Source organism: Chanodichthys erythropterus, chromosome 24 (genome assembly GCF_024489055.1).
Source record: "Chanodichthys erythropterus isolate Z2021 chromosome 24, ASM2448905v1, whole genome shotgun sequence".
NCBI lineage: Eukaryota > Metazoa > Chordata > Actinopteri > Cypriniformes > Xenocyprididae > Chanodichthys > Chanodichthys erythropterus.
The window spans coordinates 534,140-560,582 of NC_090244.1; the positions used below are offsets into that span (position 1 = coordinate 534,140).

The window sequence follows — 26,443 nt, forward strand, 5'->3', positions numbered from 1 at the left end:
AGATCATATTTGTTTGTTATATTTCAGCATATTCCCTAAATGAGCTTCATTTACGAACTAAACGAACACTTCATTCCCACTTCAGCATATTTCTTTGGATCTGAGTCCAAACGAGTGGATCAGATCAGATCAGTTCAGCATCAGCTGCTCCGTAAGTGTTGAGCTCGTCTTACAGACTCAACCAACACTGTTCCCTCAGAGTCCCAGAGCAGACCATAAACCGCTGGATTGTTCCAGAGAAACGAATAGAAACGGATCTGAAACAGAGTCTTCTGAACCATGATCACGCACACAGAATAAAGAATAATACAGATAACAGACACCTCGAGGGCAGCAGATGTGATTTATGAAGATGAATTAGACACGGAGCCGCTCTCTCGTCACATTATCAGCAGCTGCACATGACAGGAGATTCATTTCATGAACACGCGTGTGCGGAGACGCTCAATTCAATTCTCCTCTCTACTGAAGACGCATTGTGTGTGTTTGTGCCTCTGCTGACATCTGCAGTCTCTGCTCTCGTCCCTCACCGGCCTCCGGTGCTTCTCCAACACCTGATGTTGTGGAATGACACATTTTAGATCATTCTGTTGGTGCGTTTCATGAAGTGTTACTGTGTCTATTTTTGAGGAGTTTGATGAATTATAGAATTAAAGCTGATGTTAATGAGGTCATGTGATTGTTCTCTGCAGCTGTCACTCTCTGCACACGATGGATCAGGAATACTTCGAGGGCAGCGAGTATCTCTCCAACATGGCGGCAGATGGCGAGAGGACGGATGACTTTGAGTACGAGGTGAGACTTTCTCCTGACGCTCTCCTCCATTAATAACCGCTGACACGCCGTCCGTTATAATGGACCCGTCCCGATCCGAGGAGCCGTCCCGCCCGTAATAGAGTCTCCCGCGGGCGTCTGCTGACAGATGATGCTCGAACCGCTCACCGAAACCATGAAAACAAGCCTTAATATCATCAGCCATTTTGTTTCTCCAGCAGGCATCTTGATTTCAGAATGTTATTGCTGGACAACAAGAGTTTCAGTGTAAAGCTGTAGGCTGTTCCAAACTACAGTTTTGATGACTTTGTCCTGTTGAGCAGCTTCATTTGTCACTGTCAGATGATGTCAGATTGACAGATGATGTCATCAGCCTCCTCAATAGTACATGAAGTGCTGTGGATGAACACGTAATCACACCCCGAGTCATTTTAGGGCAGAGGCATTGTGGGAAGGAGCAGTGTGTGTCAGTAAAACATGTCGCTTGAATGCAATGCCTTCACTTTGGATGAAAGCGTGTTGCAGATGCATGTGTTCGCTGAGGTCGTGTTCTCCTCACGGGAGACTTGCGTGTGTATTTGTGTTCTCTGTCTGTGCCTATTAACGCAGAGCAAATGTAATATATTAGACGGCGTCGTGCACGCTTCATTCTCAAACGCTAATGCTATTACAGCCCGTGCACTTGTGATTTCATGCTTGAGGAAGTGAACGCAGGACTGAGTTACCGCCACTTAACACACTCCTGTGAAATATCTTCACACGCTGGAGAGAGAGCAGAGTGCACAGGAGTGATGCTCATTATTCAGATACAGAGAGAAACAATACGTGTGACGGTCTGTCAATGAGAAACACTCGTGAGAGAGGAGGAACTACAGAAAACACGATGTTAAAAAAATGATGTTAAATAGTTGTTTTCTTACATTTCAAAGATGACAGTCACAGATGTTTACATTTTATGAAGAATGTGTTGTCTGCCCTTGCTGAAGCTGCTGCCATGAAGCATGTGTGTTTTGTGGTTACCAAGGCGTTGCTATGTGATTGCTAGGATTCACTTGGTGGTTACTAGGGTATAGGGAGTTGCTATGCTATTCTGAGTGGTTGCTAGGAAATTGCAATGGTGTTCTAGGTGGTTCCTTAGGAAGTAGCCATGCAGTTGCTATAGTGCTCTGATTGGTTGCCAGGGAGTTGCTATGCTGTTGATTTGGTGTTCTGGGTAGTTTCTAGGGAGTTGCCATGCAGTGAGTGGTTGCTAGGAAGTTGCTATGGTATTCTGGGCAGTTCCTTAGAAAGTAGCCATGCAGTAGTTATAGTGCTTTCATTGGTTGCCAGGGAGTTGCTATGCTGTTGATTTGGTGTTCTGGGTAGTTTCTAGGGAGTTGCCATGCAGTGAGTGGTTGCTAGGAAGTTGCTATGGTATTCTGGGCAGTTCCTTAGAAAGTAGCCATGCAGTAGTTATAGTGCTTTCATTGGTTGCCAGGGAGTTGCTATGCTGTTGAATTGGTGTTCTGGGTAGTTGCTATGGAGTTGCCATTCAGTTGCTTTACTGTTCAGAATGGTTGATAGCAAGTTGCTATTGTGTTCTTGGTGGTTCTTTAGGAAGTAGTCATGCAGTGGTTATAGTGCTCTGATTGGTTGCCAGGGAGTTACTATGCTGTTGATTTGGTGTTTTGGGTAGTTGCTAGGGAGTTGCCATGCAGTTTCTATACTGTTCTGAATGTTTGATAGTAAATTGCTATGATATTCTAGGTGGTTTCTTAGGAAGTAACCATGCATTTATAATAGTGCTCTGGTTGGTTGCCAGGCATTTGCTATGCAGTTGATATGGTGTTCTGGGTAGTTGCTATGGAGTTACCATGCTGTTCTGAGTGGTTGCTACTAGGATGTTGCTAAGGTGGTTCCTTAGAAAGAAGTCGTTCAGTGGTTATAGTGCTCTGATTGGTTGTCAGCGAGTTGCTATGCAGTTGATTTGGTGTTCTGGGTAGTTGCTAGGGAGTTGCCATGCAGTTTCTATGCTGTTCTGAGTGGTTGCTAGGAAGTTGCTATGGTGTTCTAGGTCGTTCCTTAGGGAGTAGCCATGCAGTGGTTATAGTGCTCTGATTGGTTGCCATGCAGTTGCTATAGTGCTCTGGTTGGGTGTCAGGAAGTAGCTGTGGTTGGTTGCTAGGGGTTTGCCATGCTGTTGCATTTGAGTTGTAGGTTGTTGCTAGGGTGTTCCAGGTATATTCTAGGGTATTCTGGGTGGTTGTTTACTGTCTTTTGTGACAGCTATGCATCACTATGTGGTCGATAGAATACTCTTGACTGTTGCTAGGGAGTTGCTATGCTGTTGATTTGGTGTTCTGGGTAGTTGCTAGGGAGTTTCCATGCAGTTGCTATGCTGTTCAGAATGGTTGATAGGAAGTTGCTATGGTGTTCTAGGTAGTTCCTTAGGAAGTAGTCATGCAATGGTTATAGTGCTCTGATAGGTTGCCAGGGAGTTACCATGCAGTTGATATGGTATTTTGGGTAGTTGCTAGGGAGCTGCCATGCAGTTTCTATGCTGTTCTGAGTGGTTGATAGTAAATCGTTATGATATTCTAGGTGATTTGGTGTTATGGGTAGTTGCTAGGGTAGTTGCTAGGGAGTTGCCATGCAGTTTCTATGCTGTTCTGAGTGGTTGCTAGGAAGTTGCTATGGTGTTTTAGGTCATTCCTTAGGGAGTAGCCATGCAGTGGTTATAGTGCTCTGATTGGTTGCCATGCAGTTGCTATTGTGCTCTGGTTGGGTGTTAGGAAGTAGCTGTGGTTGGTTGCTAGGGGTTTGCCATGCTGTTGCATTTGAGTTGTAGGTTGTTGCTAGGGTGTTCCAGGTATATTCTAGGGTATTCTGGGTGGTTGTTTACAGTCTTTTGTGACAGCTATGCATCACTATGTGGTCGATAGGATATGCTTGACTGTTGCTAGGGAGTTGCTAGGCGGATGCTATGGTGTTTCTTGGTGGTTACTAGGGATTTGCCATGCAGTTGCTATGGTATTCTGGGGGGCTGTTTACTGTCTTGTGTCTATATGTGGTTGATATGATATTTTTGGTTGTTGATATAGGGAGTTGCCATGCAGTTGCAATAGTGATTGTTCATATCGCTGCTAGGGAGTTGCTAGGCAATTGCTGTGGTATTCTGGGCTACTAGGGAGCTATGAATTTGCTATGGAGTAAGAGGTGGTTGCTTGGAAGTTATGTAGTTTCTGTTGTGTTCTATGTGATTGTTAGGGAGTTGCCATGCAGGTACTAGAGTTCTGGTTGGTTGCCACGGAATTGCTATGGTGTCTTGGTTAGTTGCTATGGTCTTCTGGTTGGTGTTTACTGTCATGTGTGATAACTTTGTGTGATTCTCTATATATTCACTTTTTTTTTGTTATCCAGTATTTCTGGGTTGGCACATTGCATGTGTATATGAGAGTGTGTGAGTGTGTGTGTGGATCTCATCAGTGATTTTGCTCTCGACTCCTCCTGAAACACTCAATTAAAGATCTCATCTGGATGACAACAATGACACAATGAGTCAGACGATAGTTTTCCCCGTCGGTCCACTGAGAGTCATTATCAGCGCTGGACTCTGAGCCGGCGGCTGCTGGAGGATCTCTGGAGGATCTCAGGGGTCTGTGACTCACAGCTGCAGGTGTTGCACGTTTCTCCTCTTTTGTTCTTGAGGGTGTCGTGACACTGAGGCATGTAATCAGTCAGTCGCTAGACGTCTGTGGATGAAATATAGAATCTCTGACCTCTCCGTGACCCTGACCGCCAGCCATCCGTGCCTTTCACCTGCTGGGATGTTCGGCACAAAGTCAACGGCGTGTCTGAAATGCACCGCAAAAAAAAAAACAGTATTTTGGTCTTGTTTTCCAGTACAAATCTAAACATTCTTATTAAGTCTTGTTTTCTGGAAAATGTATCAAAATGAAGTGAAGAACAAATATCCACCAACGGAGTCAGAAAAATAATCTTAATTCAAAGGGAAAACAAGATTATTTTTCTGACACCGCTGGCAGATATTTGTTCTCGTTTCATTTCATTTTGATTTTTTTTCCAGACTTGATATCTCAAGTAAATGTGTCTTGGATTAATGTGAGTAAAAGAACTTCATAAAGAGATTGTTTTGTTGGTTTGTTGTCGTCTCTGAGCTCATGTTGAGAATGATTCTTCAGTTTTTACAAACAGAAACAGCACATGAATTTTTCATCCCAATCGCCGGGATTCACAGCGATTCCGGCTGAATGACTGAATAAATTAATGCTCATTAACATAATTACAAACTTATTTACAAAATAAACATCCGCTTTGGTGAAAACGGCGCATTGCAAATGGACTGATTTCCTTGGAAGAGGCTTCAAAGTGCTAATCAATATTTGACGTGTTGGGAAACTGGGAGAAACTGTCACACGGTTGAAGATATTAAGATTTATTTTCGCTCCTATTTTGATTTTTGTTACCATGAAATTTGCTAGTAATTCTTGAGTTCTGTTTTCAGTGCAGATTCACAAAGTCCATATGAATATCAACAAGCATTTCTCTTGTGGCTGCAGTCTCTTCACGGCGTCTTTGTTCCCTGCAGGAGGTTGAACTGTGTCGGATGAGCAGTCAGGAGAAGCTCGGCCTCACGCTGTGTTACAGGACGGATGATGAGGACGACATCGCCATCTACGTCAGCGAGGTGAGTCCGTTCACACCCGAACACCGGCTCCAGGTGTTTAGAGACGCTCCGTCTGCTTCAGTTCACTGCAGAATCAATCAACAAACAGACAAGGAATCATGGGAGAGCATGAGGAACCCAAAGCAAACATGAGTTCATTAAGTGACGTTTGATTCAATGCTCCTCTTTATGTGCTTTTGTTTTGCTCACTTTAATATTAGACATGTTTGTTTTCATGGTACAGAAAGTGATGAATTAGTCATTAGTTTCCATTCAGATCAGTTAAACCTTTATTAGAGCCACATAAACCCTGTTTATAAACCCTGAAAATCTTTAAAAATGTCTTTGAAAACGAATTGTGAGTTCATTTACCTTTTATACTGTGTAGGAGACACCGGGGCTAGTTGTCACACATCACTCCAGTGAATAGTGAAGTCAGTTTCTGTTTATAGACACAAACTTTGAAGTCTTGACTATAGGAACACACACCTTTGAACATTTACACTGGTAAGGCATTCAAGCCATTTAACTCCCAACTGCGGGGCATGTTGTCACATATATGAGGTAAGTTGTCACAGTGCTATCTTTAATTTAAATAAAATGTTAAATAAAATACAATCTATAGTAAAAATCAGCTAGCCCCGGTGTCTGTGTACATCTATGCAAATGTTATCCCGTGCATATACACACACATATACAGAGTAAGATCTATGAATGGTCCTTTAGTTTCCTGTCCGTGTGTTTGTGAATAGAGCTGATGTGTGTTCAGTTCTGGGCTTCATTAGAAGTCGTCTCAGATTCATCAGGTCTCAGCGGCCGCGTGTGCGTTTGAATACAGATCCGTCAGCGCTTACAGGCTTATTAAAATCTCCACTCCATAAAATTGAAGAGCAGAGAGCCGTGGCATCAGCGATATTACAGCGCGGCGGTGATGAACGGCGCCGTTATACCGGGAAAGAAAGAAAAGCTGTAACAGAATTATGAGATCCGAGTGAAACACAGAGAGATTCGCATTCATTCATGCGCTTTATTTTATTAGTTAGTAGATGTTCACGATGATAAATCCTCAGTTAGTGTCAGTCTCAGAACTGTAACAGAGTCACGTTCAACCGGAGGGATTTGGTGATCTAATGAAGACAGATAAACTCAACACTGTGATTGGACGGAGTCTGACAGCCATTGATTGATTGGCTGTTAAGAACGGCCTCCATAGAGACCAGCAGAAGTAAAAATACCATTCATTTTGTCCATAAAGGAATTGATTTTGAACTTTTAAACCATTATAAACAGACCTACTGTGAGATACGAGGTTGTTAATGTATGTTGAAGACATCAGTTTGCATTATTTAAACCTATTTTGTAAAGATTTGTGCTAAACAGCAGAATTCCTGGTGAAAAACTACATTACCCATGATGCTGTTCAAAAATTCCACCAATCAGAGAGTTTGGGTGAGAACACATGTTCTTCCCCAATATTTTTATCTGGTTGGATTTAAATTAAGACTTTTAAAAATACCTATGAGAAAAAAAGTGGGTGGGCACTAAACCAATCAATCAATCACAGATGAGCACAGGATTGGCTGGAGTCTTGAAGCATCAGCCAATCAGATTGAAATGATCCAGAGCAGAATTCCGAATAACAATCGCTAATTTGAATAATTTGCTTTCGTTCTCAGATCGAGCCGAACAGCATCGCCGCCCGAGACGGTCGAATCCGAGAAGGAGACCGTATTTTACAGGTAACTTCACCTTTGACTCGTTAAACGTCTGTGTTTCTGCACATCAGCTATTGTCTCGCACCCAGCGGCTCATTAATGTTTAATAGCGGCACATTAGACCTCAGAGGAACGGGCCCGCGGCGGAGAACCGGCTTCTGATGAGACCCGAGGGGAAGATCACCTCACAGACCTTCCTACAGGACCTGAAGGAAAGCAGGGGTCCTGTCGGGGTCATTACTCTGATGGAATCTGCTGGCGTATTTTTAGCTGCAGTCTGTCAGGAAAACATGCTGGAGGTGTTTCCTAATAAAACCATCCACAAACTCACAAGCTTCAGGATGAATCGTGCTGTTTCTGCGGCACCAAATGAAATCGAAAAACTAAATAGAGTCTAGTGAGAGAGATGTTGAGATGTTCATGTGTGTTGCACTGCAAAAAAATGATGTATTTTTGTCGTTTTCCAGCATTCTAAACATTCTTAAATCAAGATACATTTACTGGAGAAACAAAATGACTGAAGATATTAAGTTGTGTTTAATGAAAAATGCATCAGTTTAAGCCTAAAACAAAACTATCTGCCAATGGAGTCAGAAAAATAAACTTAATTCAAAAAGAAAACAAGATTATTTTTCTGACCACATTAACAGATTTTTACGGATTTTTTACGTGCACACGATTTAGCTAATTGAAGGAACGAAATAGTACATCGTCTGCATGATTTAGCAAATCGAGGGAACGAAATAGTAAATCATGTGCACGATTTAGCAAATCGAGGGGACAAAATAGTAAATCGTATGTACGATTCAGCAAATCGAGGGGACAAAATAGTAAATCGTATGTACGATTCAGCAAATCGAGGGGACAAAATAGTAAATCGTATGTTCGATTTAGCAAATCGAGGGGACAAAATAGTAAATCGTATGTACGATTCAGCAAATCGAGGGGACAAAATAGTAAATCGTATGTACGATTTAGCAAATCGAGGGGACAAAATAGTAAATCGTATGTACGATTCAGCAAATCGAGGGGACAAAATAGTAAATCGTATGTTCGATTTAGCAAATCGAGGGGACAAAATAGTAAATCGTATGTTCGATTTAGCAAATTGAGGGGACAAAATAGTAAATCATGTGCACGTTTTAGCAAATCGAGGGGACAAAATAGTAAATCGTATGTACGATTTAGCAAATCGAGGGGACAAAATAGTAAATCACGTGCACGATTTAGCAAATCGAGGGGACAAAATAGTAAATCGTATGTCGATTTAGCAAATCGAGGGGACAAAATAGTAAATCGTATGTTCAATTTTGCAAATCGAGGGGACAAAATAGTAAATCGTATGTTCAATTTTGCAAATCGAGGGGACAAAATAGTAAATCGTATGTACGATTTAGCAAATCGAGGGGACAAAATAGTAAATCGTATGTTCAATTTTGCAAATCGAGGGGACAAAATAGTAAATCGTATGTTCAATTTTGCAAATCGAGGGGACAAAATAGTAAATCGTATGTACGATTTAGCAAATCGAGGGGACAAAATAGTAAATCGTATGTTCAATTTTGCAAATCGAGGGGACAAAATAGTAAATCGTATGTACGATTTAGCAAATCGAGGGGACAAAATAGTAAATCGTATGTACGATTTAGCAAATCGAGGGGACAAAATAGTAAATCGTATGTACGATTTAGCAAATCGAGGGGACAAAATAGTAAATCGAATGTTCAATTTAGCAAATCGAGGGGACAAAATAGTAAATCGTATGTACGATTTTGCAAATTGAGGGGACAAAATAGTAAATCGTATGTTCAATTTAGCAAATCTAGGGGACAAAATAGTAAATCGTATGTTCGATTTAGCAAATCGAGGGGACAAAATAGTAAATCGTATGTACGATTTAGCAAATCGAGGGGTCAAAATAGTAAACGTATGTCCAATTTAGCAAATCGAGGGGACAAAATAGTAAATCGTATGTTCCATTTAGCAAATCGAGGGGACAAAATAGTAAATCGTATGTACGATTTAGCAAATTGAGGGGACAATATAGTAAATCGTATGTACGATTTAGCAAATCGAGGGGACAAAATAGTAAATCGTATGTACGATTTAGCAAATCGAGGGGACAAAATAGTAAATCGTATGTTCAATTTAGCAAATCGAGGGGACAAAATAGTAAATCGTATGTACGATTTTGCAAATTGAGGGGACAAAATAGTAAATCGTATGTTCAATTTAGCAAATCGAGGGGACAAAATAGTAAATCGTATGTTCAATTTAGCAAATCGAGGGGACAAAATAGTAAATCGTATGTACGATTTAGCAAATCGAGGGGACAAAATAGTAAATCGTATGTACGATTTAGCAAATCGAGGGGACAAAATAGTAAATCGTATGTTCAATTTAGCAAATCGAGGGGACAAAATGGTAAATCGTATGTACGATTTTGCAAATTGAGGGGACAAAATAGTAAATCGTATGTTCAATTTAGCAAATCGAGGGGACAAAATAGTAAATCGTATGTTCGATTTAGCAAATCGAGGGGACAAAATAGTAAACCGTATGTACGATTTAGCAAATCGAGGGGTCAAAATAGTAAACGTATGTCCAATTTAGCAAATCGAGGGGACAAAATAGTAAATCGTATGTTCCATTTAGCAAATCGAGGGGACAAAATAGTAAATCGTATGTACGATTTAGCAAATTGAGGGGACAAAATAGTAAATCGTATGTACGATTTAGCAAATCGAGGGGACAAAATAGTAAATCGTATGTACGATTTAGCAAATCGAGGGGACAAAATAGTAAATCGAAGTAGTAAATCATGTGCACGATTTAGCAAATCGAGGGAACCAAATAATAAATCATATGTACGATTTAACAATTCGAGGGGACAAAATAGTAAATCGCGCACAGGATTATCTGCATTTACTTGTTTTTTTCTTGCATGTCATGTGCAAGGGCTCGGCAGATTTTTCTTCTTGTTTCTCACTTAATTTTTATGAAATATTCAGTCATTTTTCTTCTCCAGTAAATGTATCTTGATTTAAGAACGTTTCGATATTTGTGCTGGAAAACAAGACAGAAACACTGAGGAAATGTATTTTAATTTTTTGCTGTGTATTTTTTCTAATAAACTATATGCTGCTTCTCATTGGCTGATGTGTGTGATTGACAGATCAATGGGCAGGACGTTCAGGACAGACAGGAAGCTGTGGCTGTTCTAACTAATGAGGAAAGCAGGAATATTGTTCTGCTGGTCGCCAGGCCGGAAATGCAGGTATGAGCACACAAACATACACATATACAGTTGTAAGACTTACCTGCAAATTGCACTGTCCAACTTGCACTAAGTTTACTTGAGTAACTCATATTTGTGTTTAATAATATCCGTCCTCACACACACAAACCTCCATCTACAGAACACAAAAACGTTGACATTTACTTTGATTTAAAGTGATTCAGATGGTCAGATGTGTAGCACATTCACATCATCATGGTCGATTTTCATCCACTTCCAAACAGTAGCCAATAAAAACGAACAGCTTGTTGACATTGCCCGGGTTCAGTCCTCGGGTTACATGGGAACCCAGACAGCATGTGAGAACATTAACGGCTCTAATTAAACACATCCATACAGATGAATGAATGATGTTTGAGGCTCATTCGCTGTGTTTGTTGTGTCCGTCCGCTGACCGCTCTGGTTCATTACGCAGCGCAGACGCCTTCAAAGATCTGCAGAGAACATTACTTCCCATAATGTGTGTGATGTAGACGTCATAAAATGTGACACAAATGTAATGCGTTTCTCACATCAGAGACGTAAAACACAATGAACAGCTGAGTGAATTTAATGAAGAAATGGTCAGCTCATATTTTAGTGGAAAAGAAAGAAATGTAGCCTATTTTTGGGACCATTACCATTCTCCAAGGGAATTTTAATAGATTTTCATATTACAGTGCGGCAAAAAAATTTAGATTTTCATTACAGTACTATGGAAATTTCTGGGTGAAATGTGCTTAATTTTCATACATTTTTTTGCCATATAGTACAGAAAATCATTCTAAAAATAACGTTCTTCCTCAGTGTTTCTGTCTTGTTTTCCAGCACAAATATCTAAACATTCTCAAATCAAGATACATTTACTGGAGAAGAGAAATGACTGAAGATACGAAGATGACGAGTGTTGTTTACTGAAAAATTTAAGATATTAACATATCAAAATGAGGCTTTTGTTTAAAACAAGAATAAATTTCCACCAATGGGGTCAGAAAAATAATCTTGTTTTTCCTTTGAAGTAAAATTATTTTTCTGACTCCATTGACAGATATTTGTTCTTAATCTAACAATAGTTTTAAGCATAATATTTAGTCAATTTTTAAGTTTTTTCAGTACATTTTTTTGCCTCTCAAGTAAATGCATCTTGATTTAATAATTATATATATATATTAAATCAACAACAATTAGAATCAAAAACAACAATAGAACTAAAGTCTCTGTAAGTATGAGAAGCTTATAACAAATATTCAGCTAAATGTACAGTATATGTAGTTTGAGAGTTTTGAGAAACTTAATACATCATTCGCAGTGCATCATGGGAGTGATACTGTTAATTCAGATTCCTGTTTCCATAGTAACAGTGACAGATTGGTGCTTCAGGATAATGAGTTGTGCATTTCTTCACTATAAATCATGTTCAGTTTGTTTAGATGAGGTTGAAATCACTGACTTCAGGCTTGTACAGAAACAAATATCATCACAGAATGTCACAATGCATTTACTTTATGCATAATGTAGATTTTGGAGTGAAATGAATGGTCTGCAGATGTTTGTTGAGATTCACCCACACCTGCTGGCGGTTTCTGCTGTTTCAGGAGGAGCCGTGGCTAGATGATGAACACAGCGAATTCTTAGAGGAGCTGAAGATGGAAATGCTGGAGGAACAGAGGAGAGAAGAGGAGGAGGAGATGAACAGAGCGGCCAGGGAGGAGAAAGAGAAGGTGAGAACAACCAGAAAACAGCTCATACTTCATGGGGTTTGAGCTTTTGGAAAACTTTCTTTTAAAATGTTCACACTGCAAAAAAAATGTTCTTCCTCAGTATTAAGAACATATAAACATTTACTAGAGAAGCAAAATTACTTATTAAGTCTTACTGGAAAACAAGACAGAAATACAGAGTAAGTGCATCATTTTTGCAGCGCATTGCTTGTGTTAGTAAATAAAGAATAATAGAAGAACATTCTGAATCGTTTCTTGTTCTATATGTGCCAGTTTGACCATTCAAAAAAAAAGCAGATAAACATCCATTCCTACAGTCTCCCAAATTAACTTAAAAACTCATTTATGAAGCCTCAGTAGATTCTGGTTCCACTTGAATAATTCTCACTCAAAATCCCCCTGCAGGCCAGAGGAGCTCCAGAAGAAAACATCACAGCGTCCTGCTCCTACAATCACCAGAAGATCAGTCCGCCGGACGGATCAGAGAAGAACGTCCTCGCTCAGATCCAGAAGAAACTGTCGCGGTGTCTGCGTCAGCGGCGAGACGCCGCCGGTCAGAGTCATGACGGCTTGGCATCCGAACGCGGTCTGGAGAAGGACGCTCCTGAAGGAGACCGATATCAGCAGCTGCTGGAGCTCAAGTGTCAGATCCGCAACAGCGGCGAGTACGACCTCTTCTACACGCGCAGCAGCACCATCGAGTGCAGTGGTGTCGAACACGAGCTCCGGCTGCTCAACGAGGAGCTGCGCAGCATCGAGCTGGAGTGCCAGAACATCATGCGGGCGCATCAGCGGCATCCGAAGAAGCTGGCGGACATTAGCGAGCATCCGGAGAAGTCGGACAAAGACAGTTCGAGCGCATACAACACTGCCGAGAGCTCACGCAGCACACCGCTCGCGATGGACCGATCGCCGGAGCACAGGATGATCAGTCTCACCAACCAGAAGAACCTTCGCGGCTCGTCCATCAGGAGCGGCAGTCCCGACCACAGCAACCCTTCGGAGTCTCCAGCGGAGGATGAGGGATCCCTGAGGACTCGGATCGCCGCCTTATCGAAAACATCCGACGTCCACTCGCGACAGTACCAGAGCTACGTGCACCTGGTCCAGCAGCAGTCGGCCGTGGAGTTCGCCCACGGTCTGCTAGGCATGAGTGGTCCGCAGGTCGCCCGGCCTTCCGAACCCAAGATGGAGTGGAAGGTGAAAGTCCGGAGCGATGGAACCAGGTACATCACCAAGCGGCCAGTCCGTGATCGTCTGCTCCGGGAGCGAGCCCTTAAAATCAAGGAGGAACGCAGCGGCGGTATGACGACCGATGATGACGCCATGAGCGAGATGAAGATGGGACGCTACTGGAGCAAGGAGGAGCGCAAACAGCATCTCCTGCGGGCCAAGGAGCAGCGTCGGCGGCGGGAGTTCATGCAGCGGAGCCGCTTGGAAAGTCTGCGAGAGAATCCGCTCAGCAGCGGAGAGGGACGCAAGGAGGTGAGCATCATCGAACTCAGCCAGCGCAAGATGATGAAGAAGCGCAACAAGAAAATTCTGGACAACTGGATGACGATTCAGGAGTTGATGACGCACGGGGAGAAAGCGCCAGAAGGATCCAAAGTGCACAACGCCTTCCTCTCGGTTACAACTGTATAGATTCACATGCAAGCTGTCAAACTTTACCATTTACCCATGTGGTACGATCTACTCTTGCCTCGTTCAATGTGGCAATTTTTATGAGAAAAGACCAGAAGAATATTTTTCACACTTTGTTAATGTTTTCTAAGCAATTAAACAAGTTTCATTGCATTTTTTTTACAATTTTTGTTACTGTAATATTTCAAGGAAGGTACCTAATGGAATATTTCACTCAAATATGCTCTCATAAGTGATTTATTCAACCCAAACCTGTGACTTTCTAAGCCTCTAAGTGGACATGATGGAAAAAATATGAAAAACACTATTTCAGTGTTTTGTGTTAATACAATAGTTTCAAACATTTTAAAATTTTGAATTTGCATTCACTCCTTACTAAATGTTTGCTTTTGCCCAAGAACATTTTTCATGTTCTTGTCCATGTTTTTGTCCATTAAATTGGAAAAAAAAAAAAAAGAATAATGTAATATTTTGAATTTGAACTTTGTATTCACCCTTTAACTGACAGAAGTTTTGCTTTCATCCAATAACATTTTTCAAAATTTTGAATTTGAACTTTACTTTAGCCCGTTAACTCACTACAGTTTTGCTTTCGTCCAATAAAATTTTTCAAAATTTTGAATTTGAACTTTGCATTCACCCTTTAATTGACAGAAGTTTTGCTTTCATCCAATAAAATTTTTCAAAATGTTGAATTTAAACTTTACTTTAGCCTGTTAACTCACTAAAGTTTTGCTTTTGTCCAAAATTTTTTTTCAGAATTTTGAATTTAAACTTTACTTTAGCCCGTTAACTCACTAAAGTTTTGCTTTTGTCCAATAAAATTTTTCAAAATTTTGAATTTGAACTTTGCATTTACCCTTTAACTGACAGAAGTTTTGCTTTCATCCAATAACATTTTTCAAAATTTTGAATTTGAACTTTGCATTTACCCTTTAACTGACAGAAGTTTTGCTTTCATCCAATAACATTTTTCAAAATTTTGAATTTGAACTTTGCATTCACCCTTTAACTGACAGAAGTTTTGCTTTCATCCAATACAATTTTTCTAAATTTTTAATTTGAACTTTGCATTCACCCTTTAACTGACAGAAGTTTTGCTTTCATCCAGTAAAATTTTTCAAAATTTTAAATTTGAACTTTGCATTCACCCTTTAACTGACAGAAGTTTTGCTTTCATCCAGTAAAATTTGTCAAAATTTTAAATTTGAACTTTGCATTCACTCTTTAACAGACAGAAGTTTTGCTTTCATCCAATAAAATTTTTCAGAATTTTGAATTTAAACTTTACTTTAGCCCGTTACTCACTAAAGTTTTGCTTTCATCCAGTAAAATTAATTTTTTAATTTTAACTTTACATGAGCCCATTAACTCACTGAAGCTTTGCTTTCGTCCAAAACATTTTTAAACATTTTGAATTTGAACTTTACTTTAGCCCGTTAACTCACTAAAGTTTTGCTTTCATCCAATAAAATTTTTCTAAATTTTTAATTTGAACTTTGCATTCACCCTTTAACTGACAGAAGTTTTGCTTTCATCCAGTAAAATTTTTCAAAATTTTAAATTTGAACTTTGCATTCACCCTTTAACTGACAGAAGTTTTGCTTTCATCCAATAAAATTTTTCAAAATGTTGAATTTAAACTTTACTTTAGCCTGTCAACTCAGTAAAGTTTTGCTTTCGTCCAAAATTTTTTTTCAGAATTTTGAACTTAAACTTTACTTTAGCCCGTTAACTCACTACAGTTTTGCTTTCGTCCAATAACATTTTTCAAAATTTTGAATTTGAACTTTGCATTCACCCTTTAACTGACAGAAGTTTTGCTTTCGTCCAAAATTTTTTTTTTTCAGAATTTTGAATTTAAACTTTACTTTAGCCCGTTAACTCACTAAAGTTTTGCTTTTGTCCAATAAAATTTTTCAAAATTTTGAATTTAAACTTTACTTTAGCCAGTTAACTCACTAAAGTTTTGCTTTTGTCCAAAATGTTTTTTTTAAATTTTGAATTTGAACTTTGCATTCACCCTTTAACTGACAGAAGTTTTGCTTTCATCCAATACAATTTTTCTAAATTTTTAATTTGAACTTTGCATTCACCCTTTAACTGACAGACGTTTTGCTTTCATCCAGTAAAATTTTTCAAAATTTTAAATTTGAACTTTGCATTCACCCTTTAACTGACAGAAGTTTTGCTTTCATCCAGTAAAATTTGTCAAAATTTTAAATTTGAACTTTGCATTCACCCTTTAACTGACAGAAGTTTTGCTTTCATCCAGTAAAATTTGTCAAAATTTTAAATTTGAACTTTGCATTCACCCTTTAACTGACAGAAGTTTTGCTTTCATCCAATAAAATTTTTCAAAATGTTGAATTTAAACTTTACTTTAGCCTGTCAACTCAGTAAAGTTTTGCTTTCGTCCAAAATTTTTTTTCAGAATTTTGAACTTAAACTTTACTTTAGCCCGTTAACTCACTACAGTTTTGCTTTTGTCCAATAAAATTTTTAAAAATTTTGAATTTGAACTTTGCATTCACCCTGTAACTGACAGAAGTTTTGCTTTCATCCAATAACATTTTTCAAAATTTTGAATTTGAACTTTGCATTCACCCTTTAACTGACAGAAGTTTTGCTTTCATCCAATACAATTTTTCTAAATTTTTAATTTGAACTTTGCATTCACCCTTTAACTGACAGAAGTTTTGCTTTCATCCAGTAAAATTTTTCAAAATTTTAAATTTGAACTTTGCATTCACCCTTTAACTGACAGAAGTTTTGCTTTCATCCAGTAAAATTTGTCAAAATTTTAAATTTGAACTTTGCATTCACTCTTTAACAGACAGAAGTTTTGCTTTCATCCAATAAAATTTTTCAGAATTTTGAATTTAAACTTTACTTTAGCCCGTTACTCACTAAAGTTTTGCTTTCATCCAGTAAAATTAATTTTTTAATTTTAACTTTACATGAGCCCATTAACTCACTGAAGCTTTGCTTTCGTCCAAAACATTTTTAAACATTTTGAATTTGAACTTTACTTTAGCCCGTTAACTCACTAAAGTTTTGCTTTCATCCAATAAAATTTTTCTAAATTTTTAATTTGAACTTTGCATTCACCCTTTAACTGACAGAAGTTTTGCTTTCATCCAGTAAAATTTTTCAAAATTTTAAATTTGAACTTTGCATTCACCCTTTAACAGACAGAAGTTTTGCTTTCATCCAATAAAATTTTTCAAAATGTTGAATTTAAACTTTACTTTAGCCTGTCAACTCAGTAAAGTTTTGCTTTCGTCCAAAATTTTTTTTCAGAATTTTGAACTTAAACTTTACTTTAGCCCGTTAACTCACTACAGTTTTGCTTTCGTCCAATAACATTTTTCAAAATTTTGAATTTGAACTTTGCATTCACCCTTTAACTGACAGAAGTTTTGCTTTCGTCCAAAATTTTTTTTTTTCAGAATTTTGAATTTAAACTTTACTTTAGCCCGTTAACTCACTAAAGTTTTGCTTTTGTCCAATAAAATTTTTCAAAATTTTGAATTTAAACTTTACTTTAGCCAGTTAACTCACTAAAGTTTTGCTTTTGTCCAAAATGTTTTTTTTAAATTTTGAATTTGAACTTTGCATTCACCCTTTAACTGACAGAAGTTTTGCTTTCATCCAATACAATTTTTCTAAATTTTTAATTTGAACTTTGCATTCACCCTTTAACTGACAGACGTTTTGCTTTCATCCAGTAAAATTTTTCAAAATTTTAAATTTGAACTTTGCATTCACCCTTTAACTGACAGAAGTTTTGCTTTCATCCAGTAAAATTTGTCAAAATTTTAAATTTGAACTTTGCATTCACCCTTTAACTGACAGAAGTTTTGCTTTCATCCAGTAAAATTTGTCAAAATTTTAAATTTGAACTTTGCATTCACCCTTTAACTGACAGAAGTTTTGCTTTCATCCAATAAAATTTTTCAAAATGTTGAATTTAAACTTTACTTTAGCCTGTCAACTCAGTAAAGTTTTGCTTTCGTCCAAAATTTTTTTTCAGAATTTTGAACTTAAACTTTACTTTAGCCCGTTAACTCACTACAGTTTTGCTTTTGTCCAATAAAATTTTTAAAAATTTTGAATTTGAACTTTGCATTCACCCTGTAACTGACAGAAGTTTTGCTTTCATCCAATAACATTTTTCAAAATTTTGAATTTGAACTTTGCATTCACCCTTTAACTGACAGAAGTTTTGCTTTCATCCAATACAATTTTTCTAAATTTTTAATTTGAACTTTGCATTCACCCTTTAACTGACAGAAGTTTTGCTTTCATCCAGTAAAATTTTTCAAAATTTTAAATTTGAACTTTGCATTCACCCTTTAACTGACAGAAGTTTGGCTTTCGTCCAAAATTTTTTTTTTTCAGAATTTTGAATTTAAACTTTACTTTAGCCCGTTAACTCACTAAAGTTTTGCTTTTGTCCAATAAAATTTTTCAAAATTTTGAATTTAAACTTTACTTTAGCCAGTTAACTCACTAAAGTTTTGCTTTTGTCCAAAATTTTTTTTTTAAATTTTGAATTTGAACTTTGCATTCACCCTTTAACTGACAGAAGTTTTGCTTTCATCCAATAAATTTTTTCTAAATTTTAAATTTGAACTTTGCATTCACCCTTTAACAGACAGAAGTTTTGCTTTCATCCAATAAAATCTTTCAGAATTTTGAATTTAAACTTTACTTTAGCCCGTTACTCACTAGTTTTGCTTTCATCCAGTAAAATTTTTAATTTTTTAATTTGAACTTTACATTAGCCCATTAACTCACTGAAGCTTTGCTTTCGTCCAAAACATTTTTAAACATTTTGAATTTGAACTTTGCATTAGCCTGTGTTTTGCAAAAAACAAAACAAAATTTGCTTACTTTTGAAGTTTTCCATCCCCCCGAAACCCTTTGTTTGCTCACAAAAAATGCAAAAGTTTTGCAAGTGAATGCAATGTTTCTTGGGGTAATGCAAAACTTTTGCAAGAGAACATAAATGCATTGAAAAATACATATTTTTTCTTTCATCTCATATTTTTTCCATCACCAAGTCCGTTTGTAACTTTCTTACATGGAAGACAAAAGGTGAATTATTAAAGTGTATCATTTCCTCTTTTCCATAAAGAAGCTTTACATCAGCTTTGACATCAATGACATTTGACCAATGACTGAAAACCTGGTATATCACATGGGCCACTTTCAGGTTTGGGACATCATGAGGGCGAATAAATGAATTTATTTTTAAGTGATTTATTCCCATAATGTTTAATTTATTTATCATTCCTCACAGGATCTGAAGTATTTTTCAAATAATGTTTACATTTCAGCAAAATGTGAATTATTGTGCAATCTCCTGCCTTTAATCAAGCTTGCTGAGTCTGTTTTTCAGATGTTGTAGGATTTGTATTGTTTGTTGTTTCAACTCTCTGCACCAAACCAGCTCTCGAGGACTCATAACCGGGCCAGCTCTACCTCTACCTCAGACATACATACACGCTTCCCAAAGTCCATATTAAACCAGCCAACGTTACTGAGAAAAGTTTCAATGCCCAATTTTGATTATTTGACCGGCAGCTGTCTATTAGTAATCAAAGTTCAGAAAGGAAACCTGTTGGTGATGTAGTTCTGCCTGATGTGAAATTAAAAGTGGGAAGTGTCGGGTTGAATCCATGCTTGGGTTATTTGTTTGAGAGGTGCTGGTTAACAGAACACCAAACATACCAGCGTAAATCTAAAAACACGCTTCCTGTGGTTAGAATGCTTTCTGAACAATTGTAAGGTTTTTTAATCAGTTATTTATGATCTAGTCCTGCAATTTTAAAATCTTTTCAGAAACATTTCACACAGCAGTTTGTTTGTATGCAGAACCAGTTTCAGTTTTTCTCAATCTGGTTTTTATTTCTATTCGTTTGGAGTAACAGTTGTACATTTGAATTGTAAATTTCTGTACTTGTTCTGACTCAGTGTTCTTAGTCTTATTTGAATAACCTATAGTTGTCTCTTTTGGCCAGGTGAATGTGTGGTCATTGTGATATTTTGACACTGAATAAATCTTTTCTTCAAAACCTCTGTGGTTAATGTAGCACAGGCTCGCTCTTCCAGAAAGAGACAATTCTGTCTGTTTTAGTTCATGTTTGCATTAACCTCGATAGTGTTCTCATAAAAGATGACAAACAAAACTTTAAGCAGATATTCATGTTTAAGGGGTGTGGAAAATGTTTTGATTTTGAATTACAGTATTGAGTTATGACAAAAATTTAAATGCAAAAAAGTCTTGTTGGCCCAAAAATAAGATTCATCTGCTTTTTTTTTTTCTCATTCAATCTTGGGGTGAAATATAATAATCTGAACGCAAATCCATTTGGTAGTTGAAGCTCAACCACATGATGAAACGAGACTGCAGAGGTTAATGAGTTCATCTTCCTTGGCTTCATTCTTCTAGTTCCCAGCACTATTACTCCATTCACATCCATCAAGCTCATTTCTACATCATTCAGCTGGTGTGGATTGGTGTAATTAAAGCGATTCAGTGACAGCGCTGGCATTTGTCACCAGCATCCACTGATCAGACAGCAGAAATGTCACCCAGATAACGCCACTCAACGCTCACCTCGTCCTCCGTTCAGTTCATCATCGCCGCTTCATCGATAACCTTTAGCAGCTCCTGAGCGGACAAAACTCCCTCTCATTATGTGCTCTGAAGGGAGACTCCAATCCCAGCGAAGGCGTCTTTAATAGGCCGGTCGGTATAATGAGTCTGGCGATGTCACTTCATATATTTATGGAGCAGATGATCTTTGATATGCTAATTGAAGTGCGCGTTAATGGGTCTCCATGACGCCGGACGCCACATTATCTTGGCAGATTATCTGAGCTGATGTCTTCATCAAGCCAAGCGGAGGAACATCTATTTTTATTATGTGAAGCTCTGAGCACAGATTAATACACTAATTCAGCAGCTGTTCTCAATCAAGAGTTCATAAGAAAGGGAAGAATCCATCATCATTTTCTCATGTTTTCTCTTCTGTGCATCACAAATGTATGGAAGCACAAATCTGACACATAAGAAAAAGAATCATGCTTTGTTACAGTCGGAATCATGACATTAAAAGTTACATTAAAATTATTACATGAAGTCATAACTATGAGGTCAAAATTAGGATATAAAAGTGGAAATTATCACGTATAAACAGAAAGTGGAAATTAAAACTTAAGGTGAAAATGATTATATAAAGTCATAATTATGACAAAAGTGGAAATTATAACAAAAAGTGAAAACTGACAAAATTGGAAAATATGTAAATGTGGAAATTATTACATAAAGTCATAATTATGATAAAAGTGGAAATTATAACAAAAAGTGAAAACTGACAAAATTGGAAAATATGTAAATGTGGAAATTATTACATAAAGTCATAATTATGATAAAAGTGGAAATTATAACAAAAAGTGAAAACTGACAAAATTGGAAAATATGTAAATGTGGAAATTATTACATAAAGTCATAATTATGATAAAAGTGGAAATTATAACAAAAAGTGAAAATTATGACAGTCAATTATGACATAAAAATGGAAATTATTATGTAAAAGTGGAAATTACAAAGTCATAATTATGACGAGTCAAAATTATGACACAAAAAGTGAATATTAGGACAAAAGTGGAAATGATTATGTAAAAGTGGGAATTTTCACATAAAGACAATTATAATTAGTCAAATTTATGACATAAAAAGTGAAAATTTTGAGTAAAAATTGACAAGTGGAAACTGACATACAAAGTCAAAATTATGACAAAAGTGGAAATTATTAGATAAAATGTCAATTATGGCAAGTCATAATTATGACATAAAAAGTTGAAATTGACATACTCGGTCATAATTGTCATACTAATTCATAAATGTGATTAAAAAGTAGAAATTGACATAATTATGAGGTTAAAAAGTTAAAATTATGAGATAAAAATGTGAAATGATGAATAATTTCCAACTTTATAATGTTATAATAATTTCAACTAAGTATATAATAATTATGCGTTTTTGACTTTTCATCATAATTTTTGACTTTATATCCTAATTCTGATTAACAAAATCATATATATGGCAGAAATAGGCTTCTATACTAACAGATGTTTAGCAAATTGCTATTTTTCATAAATAGTTCATAGTCCATTTTTCAAGAAAAAGGTTGAATAAAAGTACTAACAAGGTGTAACAGGACCGTGAGAAGCAGACAGAGCTTGATCTGAGACATGAACTAGTTCACAGTTTCCCCGGAGAAGATGCAGGTGTGCTGAGAGTGTTATAAAGAACACTGATGAAGAATGTGTGTGTAATCTGGGCTGAAGGTTGTTCCAGCATTACAGATGAAATCATCAGCGCATGCTCTCTCGCTCCTGCCTTTGATTTCAAATGCTCTGATACAACAGCTCTTAGACATCCAGCCCTGAATACAGCCGGCCTGCGGCGCGCTACACTCACACTACACCCGAAGACTGAAGGAAATCCTCTGGATATTTGACTTCTAGAGCATGTAAATGAGGCAGAAGTGCGGCTGCAGCAGGACTGAGAATGTTTGGCTGCGGGCGGCGACTGCTGCTCTCAACACGATTAAACTCATTTCACTAAGTGAGAGAATGATCTCATCCACATCTACTAAGACTTGAGGTGAGCTAATTCACTTATTTACCAGAATTACAGTCTCAAAGTGACCTCAGTAAACATCAAGCGTGACGAAGAGTATTAATGTTCACAACTGAAAATGAAACTCAGTCTCACTAACTAGGGCTTTTCTATTTCTGTCTCATAAGAGGAAAAATCATGCTTTAGTAAATCATAATTATGACATGCTAAATTAAAATTATACCATTTAAAAAATCTAAATTGACATGATATTCTTATCTCATAATTATGACTTTGAATGTCATAATTTGACTTTTTATCTCATAGTTTTGAATTTTTGTCCATTTCTAATTTTTAATCTCACAATTATGATTTTGTAGGTTATAATTTAAATTTTGTCATAACTTCAACTTTTCAATTATAATTTTTTATTTGTCAATTTTTACTTATCTCATAGTTTTGACTTTTTATCTCATTTCTGATTTTGTTATAATTTTGACTAATTTTTAATCATAATTTTGACTTTTTTGTAAATTTTGACCGTTCATGTTATAATATAACTTTTTTATTATTATAACTTTTGTCTCATAATTATTTTTAATGTCATAATTTAGATTTTTTTATCTCATAGTTTTGACTTTTTGTCAACTTATAATTTTTTAATCTCATAATTATGATTTTGTATGCTATAATTTTGATTTTTTTTGTCATAACTTCAAATTTTTAATCTCATAATTAGTATTTTGTAGCATAAATTTCAACTCCTATCCACATTTGTAATCATAATTTTGACTTGTATGTCAATTTCGACCTTTCATTTTATAATTTCAATTTTTTAGTCTCATAATTATGACTTAGTATGTCATAATTTCTACTTTTTATGTTGTAATTTTGACTTTTTAATCTCAGTTTTGACTTTTTGTCAACTTCAAAATTTTAATCTCATAATTATGACTTATAATTTATAATGTCATAACTTCAATTTTTTTATCAGAATGTTTTGTCAATTTTTAAATGTTTATGTCATAATTATGACTTCATATGTCATAATTTCTACTTTTATATATATATATATATATATATATATATATATATATATATATATATATATATATATATATATATATATAATTATAATTATAAATTATAATTATAATTATATAAGTATAATTTTACCTTTATTCTTATAATGATTTAGTATGCCACACTTATGACTTTGAATGTCATAATTTCAACTTTTTATCTTATACTTATAAATATAACTTTATTTATTTATTTATTGTACTTTTTGTTATATTTATGACTTAGTATGTCAATTTGGACTGTATATTTCATCTTTGAACACTAACAGTCTGAACTCAAAATCAGCATCAATACGCTTCTATGAAACATGATTAGACTTTAATGCTTCTTTACTGACCATAAAAGCCCCAAAATCCCTTATCTGAACATAGAGAATCATCCAGATGGGTCATATACTGTATTAATCTCATTAAAGGAATAATTTCCCTGAAAATGAAATTGACTCGCCCTTGTGTCGCTCTAAACCCATATGACTTCCTTCACAAAGGCAGATGTTCAGCAGAATATTAAGAGCTGAACATCCACTTTCATTGATTTTTCTCCAAACAAAGAAAGTGAAGAGTGATTCTGTGATAATATCAATATGATCTGGACATTCATATGCAGTTATTATCACTGAGTCAGAGGAGTGACTGCAAAGAAGGCTTCTTTTAATTCTTATACAACATTATTATTATTATTATTATTATGGAGGTATTGTTCACATTTTCTCTTTTTTATCTCTTTGCAATACAATTTATCTGTTTTATTATTTCATTTCCTTTCCTTTCATGAAAATATTGAGCAGAGGAGAGTTAATGAAGCTCAGATGTTCTTCATATATCTTCTGCAGTGGGATCAGGGGTCGCTGTTATGACTGATCTGGGATCAGCTGCTCTCGCTGTAATGCTGTTTTGTGCGTCTCATTTCCGTCTCTATTGTCATTCATGACAGAGATGCATTTCTCTTCATGCCTCTCTCTTACACAAAAAGCATCTCAAAAATGATATTTTACTCACGGCATTGTGATGCAAATATATCTCTCACATGGACAGGTCATGTGACATCCTCAAAAACCCTGAACAAAACAAGATAAAAACAAAATATTGTCAAATTTATTTGTATACATGCAGTTAATCTTGTATATATGTAGTTTTGTTCCGATATGATATTTAAATGTTAGTCGGTTTTCTTCCATTAAGAGATTTTACTTTTGGTCGGTTTTGGCTTGTTAAAGAGATTTAAATGTCTGACGGTTTTGTTTCATTAAGTTGGACATTTCATTAAATGTTGGCCATTTTTTGTTCCATTACAATATTTAAATATTGTACGGTTTTGTTTCGTTAAGAAATTTAAATGTCAGGCGGTTTTGTTCTGTTCAGAGATTTAAATGTCGGAGGTTTTTGTTCCGTTACAAGATTTAAAATGTTGGATGGTTTTGTTTCGTTTCAAGATTTTACATTCAGACGTTTTTGTTGTTTCAAAATTTGAATATCGGTCAGTTTTCTTCCATTACGAGATTTAAACGTCAGAAGTTTTGTTCCGTTATGAGATTTAAACATTGGACGTTTTTGTTGTAACAAAGTTTTGTTTTGTTACGTGATTTAAATGTTGGAAGTTTTTGGTCCGTTACAAGATTTAAATGTCAGAAGTTTTTGAACCGTTATGAGATTTAAATGCTGGACTTTTTTGTTCCGTTACAATATTGAAATATCGATCAGTTTTGTTTTGTTACAAGATTTAAATGTCGGAAGTTTTTGTTCCATTATGAGATTTAAATGTTGGACGTTTTTGTTCCATTACAAAATGTGAATAACGATCAGTTTTGTTTCATTATGAGATTTAAATATCGGAAGTTTTTGTTCCGTTACAAAATTTGAATATCGATCAGTTTTGTTTCGTTCTGAAATTTAAATGCCAGAAGTTTTTGTTCCGTTATGAGATTTAAATGTAGGACGTTTTTGTTCTGTTACAAAATTTGAATATCGATCAGTTTTGTTTCGTTACAAGATTTAAATGCCCTAAGTTTTTGTTCCGTTATGAGATTTAAATGTCGGATGTTTTTGTTCCGTTACAAAATTTGAATATCGTTCAGTTTTGTTTCGTTACAAGATTTAAATGTCGGAACTTTTTGTTCCATTACACGATTTAAAATGTTGGACGGTTTTGTTCCATTTCGAGATTTAAATGTCAGCTGATTTTGTTCAGTTACAAAATTTGAATATCAGTTAGTTTTGTTCCGTTTAGAGATTTAAATGTCAGTAGTTTTTGTTCCGTTACAAGATTTAAAATGTTAGTCAGTTTTGTTCCATTACAAAATTTAAATGTCGGATGTTTTTGTTCTGTTAAGAGATTAAAATGTAGGACGGTTTTGTTCAGTTACAAAATTTGAATATTGGTCAGTTTTTGTCCATTACGAGATTTAAGTGTTAGTCAGTTTTGTTCTGTTGATTTTAAGGACATTTTTTATTTAATAACAAACCATTTAGATGCTGTGTTTAGCCTGAAGCAAAACTAGTTAAGAAGCACTGATCTAAATCAGTCCTAATTCAGCTTAGAAACGCTCAGTCAGATCAAGGCGTACAGATGAATCACACTGAAAATATAACAATCAATCCCGCTGAGGCTGCTGGGAGTTTATGAACACACTCACAGATCTCCTGACCTTCTGTGCTGCCGGTGCTCTGGTAGACGTCAGCGGTCATTTGCATGCGGCGCTCTTATAGAGGTTATATTTCAGAGCGTGTGGAAACCCCACGGGAACATGGAAACAAACACGTTATCATGCTAGTTAGTGACAGCTTTAGGAGGTTTTCCTCCGCCGCTCGGATCTGTTCACGAGGTGTGAGATTAAAACGGGTCAAACGCCTCAGGCGCAGAAATAGAGCGCGAGGAACGGCAGAGAAAGAGAAGGAGATGTTGTCGTCTGGTTCTGTGAGGGGAGAC

At 36.3% G+C, this 26,443-nt stretch overlaps 1 long non-coding RNA gene and 1 pseudogene across 1 annotated transcript; one reads left to right on the plus strand and one right to left on the minus strand.

Annotated features, from left to right (window-relative positions):
- The window catches only part of LOC137015168 (PDZ domain-containing RING finger protein 4-like), a 38,865-nt pseudogene extending 24,929 nt beyond the window's left edge, over positions 1-13,936 (plus strand).
- LOC137015169 (uncharacterized) lies at positions 5,365-26,204 on the minus strand. Its single transcript, XR_010893928.1, has 3 exons — positions 26,151-26,204; positions 24,517-24,575; positions 5,365-5,526 (listed from the first exon to the last, which is right to left on the minus strand). It is a non-coding gene; the product is annotated as an uncharacterized lncRNA (long non-coding RNA).
- Between the last annotated feature and the right edge of the window lie 239 nt (positions 26,205-26,443).